Genomic DNA, 8,938 nt, shown 5'->3' on the forward strand with positions numbered 1-8,938 from the left:
GTGTGGATATTTGAAGCATAAGTAATTTTAAAACACACTTGTTTGGAGTCCAGACGGAAAAAGCACAGGTTTTGGGATGAATCAGGATTTTTTAAAAATCATCTGTTTCACCTGGACTTCTGAAAAAAATATGAAAGGCAGCAAACACAGATCCCTACATTTAAAAAAATAAATGGTGTTGATATATGATGATTAAGTTATGAAAAAAAATAGGTGTTTGTAGTTTTGCCTAAAAAGACGTTTTCGGACCTTTTTGGATGAAATGTTGAATAAAAGTTCACCTGTAACTTCAATCATTCTGAATTTTTTTAGGAAGCAGTAGCACATAAATGCCTATTAAAGTGTAGTCTTTGGTGCTGATAACCTAAACAGAATTTATGCTAAAAATCTTTGTTCAGTCCAAAATTGCATAGGAAAAAAGAGGTATGAAGTTTCTCATAGACCCTATTGTGTTACATATCAAAGCTGGAGGTTATTAAAGGCATCTAATTCTGAAATCTCAGCTTCCTGAGACAAACGGCTGATTTATAATAAATTTCTATTATTTGGGTGCACATAATCGACCACTTCCTGTTACGCAGGCACCGTCAGGTGTACACCCATGAAACTTCAGATTATGAGAGAGGGCCCTTCTGAGTATCTCCAGTTTTAATTTCATGCACATCGGACAAAGCAAAGAGAAAATACAGGGCAGAATGTGCCCAATGCAATAACTAGGTGGCGCTATAGAGCTCGTCCAAGATTGTCATATCCATGGGTTCAGAATAGAAGCTTCATCATATCCATTGAATTTCAGTGAGATTGGACAAGGAATGTGCACGTGAGAGCAACTTTTGTGTGCATGGCGAGATGCCCAACTTTGCCGCTCTGTCACGACCACACCCCCGCATTGAAAGTTATGGTTTTTTGTCAGAGTAAACTTCAATGGCTTTTCAACAGGTGGATGTCATTTTCAGGTGTGTCGGCTCATCCTACTCAGAGCAGTGATGCTCCAAGTAAAACATGTCATTTCATCTTGCCAGCAGGTGGCGCTACACTTTTTCCGGATTCTTTCACTGCAGATGTGTTCAGAGTCAGACTACAATCATGCATATCAATTTTGGATCAGATTGGAATATGCATGGCTAAGTTATGGCCATTTTTCTTTTCATGGCGTGTTTTCGAAACAACGTCAAATTTCTACGCGCCGCCACGGCCACAAACTTCTGTAAAAACTTAAAAGCTTTGCAATTTAACATCGGACATGTGTATAGTTTACAAAACCAAAGTTTGGAGTCATTATTCACAAATCTCTAGGAGGAGTTCGTTCTAGAAGGAGGCCTGCAAATGTCCAAAATAGAGCAAAAATGACATATTGACCTCAATATATCAGACTTCCTGTGCGAGTGACAGGTGGGTCCTTTCAGACTTTTTTGTAGGTCTCCATCTGAAGAACATGCCCTGTAAAAATCAAGCTTGTACGTTAAAGCGTATGCGGGGCGTCGGGACAAAAGTCACTGTAGGTGGCGCTGTCGAGCCATTTTTACGCACCCATGCCAATTTCCCATAAAATACGAAATTTTTCGCGACTCCTGATGTGTGTGCCAAATTTGGTGAGTTTTGGGGTATGTTAAAGGCCTCAAAAATGCGATTCTTCCGGCAGAAGAAAAATAATAATAATAATTAAAGCTACAAGTAGCATTTAGCGGGCCCGAGCACGTGCGACCGCATGGCACGAGCGACCGCCCCGTGAGCAACGCCCTGCTCGAGCCATTCTCGTCGTTTTTTCTTGTCCATTCTGGAGCTCCAAGCTATTGTTAATACGACAGCAGCCTGGGGGGGGGGGGGGGGGGGGGGGGCTGTAATCTGTTGCCTTAAGGGACAAAGACTTTTGCATATAGCATGAAAAAAATTCAAGCAATGATGATAATTGCTATCACTGTCCCTAAGGATGAGAACAATAGAACTCATTCAATTTCCACTACAATGTCTAGATGAGTGTCAGCTATGTCTGATAACTTGGCCAATTAGCTGGACCGGGATCTTGCAAAGTGCAGGTGGTTAACGTCCAGTGTGATGAGTCTGTGGACGGCAACAGTACAGCATAGCTTTTGGTTTCCACAAGAGAAGAACTCCTGACACATCTGCCCTAACAGACAACTACAAGAGGAGTTGAAATGTATAACACGGTGAAGGAGTTTTTGTGCAGAAAAAGGTACAATTAGAAAAGCTGGTAGCAGTGACTGCAGATGGGACTCCTGCTATGATCAATAGACAAACAGGTTTCATCACTCACTGTAAAGCTGACCCAGACTTTCCAAAATGTCTGCATTACTGCTGCGTCATTCACCAGCAGGCCTTATGTGCAGAAGTGATTGGCTCTGGACATATAATGACTCTTATTCTGAAAATCGTAAACAACCTCAGCTGCAAAGCAAAACAGCACAGGATTTTTAAGGTGCTATTGGAGGAGATGTCTGTTGAATATGGTGAATATGAACATTGTGAATCTGAACTTGCATTCTTGACTGACATTACTGGAAAACTAAACCACTTGATCTGCGAGCTGCAAGACAATGGCAAAACTATTTTTTTTTGACCAGCCTGCCTGAGCCAGTGTTTTTCTTGTGGGGATCTTTTCTGCCAGGGCTTGTCAGCTTGGTCAGTGGATGTTGCTGCAGTTGTCTCCCTTGCTGGGACAGCTGGAGTTAAACACAGCAGCTCACGGCTCTGAAGTGGACCCCGTTGCTGTCCCAGTCTGGATGGGCACTGTGGCGATGTTCCAATGGCCAGGCTGGCTCCTGGTATAAAGAGATTCCCAAATACCATTTCCTAACCGCAGAGCCAAGGATGTGTTTACATGTTTAGGTCAAAAATGTGATGGACAGCTTCATGTTGTCTAAACATGCCACCCTGTTATTAATCCAGTTGATATGGTTCTCCATCTGTGTCTAGGTGATAGAAAAGCATTTTTTTTATATTTAGAGCTCTAAGCAAACAAACAGTTGTCTATATAAAAGAGCTTTTACAATTGTGCACTTTTAGCAGGTCTCTGAGTTCATGTGACCAATGTATGGTGGATTTTCACAGACCTTGTTTAAAACTGAAGGTGAGAGAGACTTAGAGAAATGGCTTCATTGTTCTGGAGTTCTTTGTTTCATCCACAGAAGAGTAGAATTGGTGATTGATTTTGAAAAGCTGCTGAAAAAAGTATCTTTTTCAAATTGCAATTTCTAACTTGGGTTTTACATTTTGTGTTCCATTTTTTGTGCTTTAATTGGGAAGCATTTGTTATTTGTTTGGTGTTTTTAAGGTTCTGCAAATATACACATCATTTTTTAGAGACATTTGTTATCAGTTGTGTTTGTTGATTTGTAGTTTAATTTCATTGGATGTATAGATGTCGTGTGGGGGGGAGGCTCGAGAGCAGGTAGGACCCAGGCGCAGAGACGGGAGGCAAACGGGTTCAGGGCAAGTGGGTTTATTTAACTAACAAAAAGCGCTGCAGAGCAGGATGACAAAACTAAAAACAAAAACTTACTGTGGCATGGCAAGGGACATGGACGCCAGACAAGAAGACGTGATCAACATGAGCAGAAGTTAATGGACCAGCACAGGAGGAAGGCAGAGACAAGACTTATATACAGACAGGGCAGACAAGACACAGGTGAACACGATTAGGGCAGATGGGGACCAAAGGAAGTAAAACTCAAGAAACATGACAAGACAGGAAACCTTTCAAAATAAAACAGGAAACAGAACCAAACAAGACAGAACAAGAACTAAAGCGAAAAAAAAAGACAACAAACTGAAACCATGACAATAGAAAGGAAAAGAAGTTCAAACATTGATTATAAAAAAGGATATAAGAGATAAAAAAAAAAGAAAAAGGAAAAGAAAAAAGATAAAATATTGATTTAATTGCATTTTGAATGAATAAAAAACAATGATTAATAGAATCAGAATCAGAATCAGGAATCAGAAAAAGTTTTATTGCCAGGTTCAGTAGAGCACACTTTACAAAACGAGGAATTTGACTTGGTGTATAGTGCAATTAAGAATAAGTTAAAAATTAAGTTAACAACAACAACACACTATATACAGTAGAGTAAGGTGAATTAAAGTGGGAGCACAGATGGGCTGGGATGGTGGGGCCTGTAAGTGGCACCGACAGTCCTTTGGTGGGCGGGGGGGGAGGGGGGGTCACCTGGGGGAGTTGGGGTTCTGTTCAGCAGGCTGGCTGCAGTGGGGAAGAAGCTGTTCTTGTGGCGCGAGGTCCTGGTCCTGATGGACCGGAGCCTCTTGCCAGAAGGGAGGGGCCGAAAGAGATTATGTCCTGGATGAGAGGGGTTGGCTACAATCCTGGCTGCCCGCCTCCAGGTCCTGGAGATGTGCAGCTCCTGGAGAGACGGGAGGTGGCAGCCAATCACCTTCTCTGCTGAGTGGATGACGCGTTGCAGCTTGGCTTTGTCTCTGGCCGTGGCCGCAGCGAACCAGACTGTGATGGATGACGTGAGGGTGGATTCGATGATGGCGGTGTAAAAGTCTACCAGCATCTTTTCAGGGAGGTGAAACTTCTTCAGCTGCCTCAGGAAGTACATCCTCTGCTGGACCTTCTTAGTGATGGAGCTGATGTTCTGCTCCCACTTGAGGTCCTGGCTGATGATGGTTCCCAGGAAGCAGAAGGACTCCACAGAGGTCACCGGGGAGTCACAGAGGATGACAGGGGGGAGGGGGGCTGGGGCCTTCCTGAAGTCCACTGTCATCTCCACTGTCTTCAGAGCATTAAGCTCCAGGTTGTTAGCGCTGCACTATGACACCAGCCTGGCTATTTAACTCCTGTAGGCCGACTCATCTCCGTCAGAGATGAGGCCGATGAGTGTGGTGTCGTCAGCAAACTTCAGGAGTTTGACAGGTGACCAGCTGTGCAGCTGTTTGTGTACAGGGAGAGTAACAGGGGTGAAAGGACACAGCCCTGGGGGGATCCGGTGCTTGTGGTCCGAGTATCTGAGACGAGCTTCCCCAGCCTCACATACTGCTGTCTGTCCGTCAGGAAGTCTGTGATCCACCTGCAGGTGGAGTCAGGCACATTCATCTTGGAGAGTTTTTAATACTAAGTCTAGACAGATTTAACACAGGTTTTTGGATGAAAAAGGATTTTTTATAAATCATCTGTTACACTTTTAAGTCTGAAAAAAATATGGAAGGCAGCAAACACAGATCCCTACCGTTTTTAATTTTTTTGTGCTGATATTTGAAAGATAAGTTATGCAAAAAAATAGGTGTTTGCAGTTTTGCCTAAAAAGACGTTTTCGGACCTTTTTGGATCAAATGTTGTCTAAAAGTTCACCTGTAACTTCAATCATTCTGAATTTTTTTAGGAAAACTAAACCACTTCAACTGTGATCTGCAAGGCAATGGTAAAACTATATTTTTTATGGAACAGCCTGCAGTGTTTCTTGTGGGGATCTTTTCTGCCAGGGCTTGCCGGCTTGGTCGGTGGTTGTTGCTGTTACCAATCCAGTTAATATGGTTCTCCATCTGTGTCTAAGTGATATAATCAGAATCAGAATCGTTTATTGTCATTGTACATGGGGATACAATGAAATTGCAGCAGCCTTGGAGTGAAGGAGTTACATAAAATAAAAATAAAAATAGAATAGAAAAAGAAATACTGTATTTACAACTCTTAACAAAAAATGAACAATATGGACAGAAACTGTTAAATATTAAATATTTGTGAATAAAATAGAATGGAATTACATGAGTTGCTGTGAGCACAGCTTAATAAATATCAAGTTATTGCACAGTGACCCGGTTAGACAGTCAGGATATTGCACGCATTGTAGTAAAATTAGAGTGAGGTGTGGTTGGTGGACGTATGTGCATTCCGTATGATAATTGCCTGTGGAAAAAAGCTGTTTCTTAGTCTGTTTGTCCTGGTTCTGATGGACCTGTACCTCCTTCCAGAGGGCAGCAGTTCAAACAGAGGGAAAGCAGAATGGGTGGAGTTAGTGGTGATGCTAGTCACTCTGCTGAGGCAGCGAGACTGGTAAATGTCCTTCAGTGAGGGGAGGGGGCAGCCGATGATCCTCTGCGCTGTCTTTACCATTCTCTGGAGACTCTGCCGTTCTGCTTCAGTGCAGTGGGAAAACCACACTGTGATGCCATAGGACAGAATGCTCTCAATGGTTGAGCGGTAGAACGTTACCAGCAGCTCCTGGCTGACGTCGTTCCTCCTAAGTTTTCTCAGGAAGTGCAGGCGTTGCTGGGCCTTCCTGATGACAGTCATGGTGTTGTTAGACCATGTGAGGTCAGCAGAGATGGTGGTGCCCAGGAGGGTGAAGCTGTGGACCCTCTCCACACAGTTTCCATCGATGTAGAGTGGGGGTGGATCTGTTCTGTTTTTTCTGAAGTCCAGGATGATCTCCTTGGTCTTGGTGGTGTTCAGGATGAGGTTATTAGCCTGACACCACCTTGAGAGTTTCAGGACTTCGTCTCTGTAGGCCGTCTCGTCGTCCCCAGAGATCAGCCCCACCACAGTAGTGTCGTCTGCAAACTTCACCACGGTGTTGCTGGTGTGGGCTGGTCTGCAGTCTGCTGTGTACAGTGTATACAGCAGAGGACTCAGCACACATCCCTGTGTGGAGCCTGTGCTCAGCGTCCGGGTGGAGGAGAGGTGGGGGTCAAGTTTGACTGTCTGTGGTCTGTTTGTCAGGAAGTCCTTGATCCACGAGCAGGTGAGTGGGTGGAGTCCTAGTTCAGACAGTTTGTTGACCAGAATGTCAGGAATGATTGTGTTAAAGGCTGAGCTATAGTCCACAAAGAGCATCCTGGCGTAGGTGTCTCTGTGTTCCAGGTGGCTCAGCGCAGTGTGGAGGGTGATGGAAATGGCATCATCCGTTGATCTGTTTGCTTTGTAAGCAAACTGGTGGGGGACGAAGATTGGAGGGAGGGAGTCTTTGATGTGTCCCAGGAGCAGCCGCTCCAGACACTTTGTGATGACAGCAGTGAGTGCAACTGGGCGGAAGTCCGTGAGGAAGGCTGTGGATGAGGACTTTTTGGGTATCGGGATGATAGTGGATGACTTCAGGCAAGCAGGGATGAAAGCCTGAGCTAGCGACAGGTTGAAGATTTTTGTGAAGACCTGGGAGAGTTGATCGGCGCAGGCCCGCAGAACCTTTCCGGGAACTCCATCAGGTCCCGCCGCTTTCCTGGGGTTTACCCTGCTGAACATCCGTGCCATCCGTGCCACGTCCATAAAGGCATTGTTTTTATATTTAGAGCTCTAAGCAACCAAACAGTTGTCTATATAAAAGAGCTTTTACAATTGTGCACTTTTAGCAGGCTGAAAAAATTATCTTTTTAAAATTGCCATTTCAAATTTGGGTTTTAAATTTTGTGTTCCATTTTTCTGTGCTTGTATTGGAAGGATTTGTTATTATTTTGTTTAAAAGTGCTACATATTGTATATACACATAATTTATTTAGAGAAATTTGCTATACGTTGTGTTTTTTGGTTTTGTAGTTTAATTTCATTGGATTTATATTAAGGAAAAGAAGTTGCAGCATTGATTAAAAAAGGATAAAAGAGACATTTACTGTCTAAGTCTTATGTTACATCTGTAGAACTGTACTGAGAGTTGGGTTTTGTTTTGGAGCACATTCATATGTTTTGTTTGTAAAAAAAAAAGATAAAATATTAAGTTAATTGCATTCTACATGACTAGAAAAGCAATGATTATTCATAAAAATCTATGAAAGACATACAAAACAAATGAAAAAGCAGTCTGCCCTCCCTCTTGTGTCTAAACTCTTGTCACCTCACTTCTGGGTTAGTTAGCATATGAACTGGCAGCTGGTGTGTGTGTGTGTGGGGGGGGGGGGGGGTGAAATTTGACTCCAGCAACAGGGATGATTGAGGAGCAGGCTGCAGCATGAGGAAAAGACTTAAGCATGTAAGAGAAAATGACATCCTACAGTTGACCAGTTCATTTTATATCTGTAAAGAATATTCAAGAAGCATTTAGACATGTTCAGCTATATGCGTGTGAAACTTGGTGTGGATATTTGAAGCATAAGTAATTTTAAAACACACTTGTTTGGAGTCCAGACGGAAAAAGCACAGGTTTTGGGATGAATCAGGATTTTTTTAAAATCATCTGTTTCACCTGGACTTCTGAAAAAAATATGGAAGGCAGCAAACACAGATCCCTACATTTAAAAAAATAAATGGTGTTGATATATGATGATTAAGTTATGAAAAAAAATAGGTGTTTGTAGTTTTGCCTAAAAAGACGTTTTCGGACCTTTTTGGATGTAATGCTCTCTAAGATGTCACCTGTAACTTCAATCATTCTGAATTTTTTTAGGAAGCAGTAGCACATAAATGCCTATGAAAGTTGAATTCTTGGTGTTGATAACCTAAACAGAATTTATGCTAAAAATCTTTGTTCAGTCCAAAATTTCATTAAAAAAATCAAGTGATGAAGTTTCTCGTAGACCCTATAGTGTTACATATCAAAGCTGGAGGTTATTTAAGGCATCTAATTCTGAAATCTCAGCTTCCTGAGACAAACGGCTGATTTATAATAAATTTCTATTATTTGGGTGCACATAATCGACCACTTCCTGTTACGCAGGCACCGTCAGGTGTACACCCATGAAACTTTACATGATGAGAGAGGACCCTTCTGAGTATCTCCAGTTTTAATTTCATGCACATCGGACAAAGCAAAGAGAAAATACAGGGCAGAATGTGCCCAATGCAATAACTAGGTGGCGCTATAGAGCTCGTCCAAGATTGTCATATCCATGGGTTCAGAATAGAAGCTTCATCATATCCATTGAATTTCAGTGAGATTGGACAAGGAATGTGCACGTGAGAGCAACTTTTGTGTGCATAGCGAGATGCCCAACTTTGCCGCTCTGTCACGACCACACCCCCGCATTGAAAGTT

This window comes from Oryzias latipes, chromosome 7, assembly GCF_053564925.1.
Source record: "Oryzias latipes strain Hd-rR chromosome 7, Olatipes_Hd-rR_3.1".
Classification (NCBI taxonomy): Eukaryota; Metazoa; Chordata; class Actinopteri; order Beloniformes; family Adrianichthyidae; genus Oryzias; species Oryzias latipes.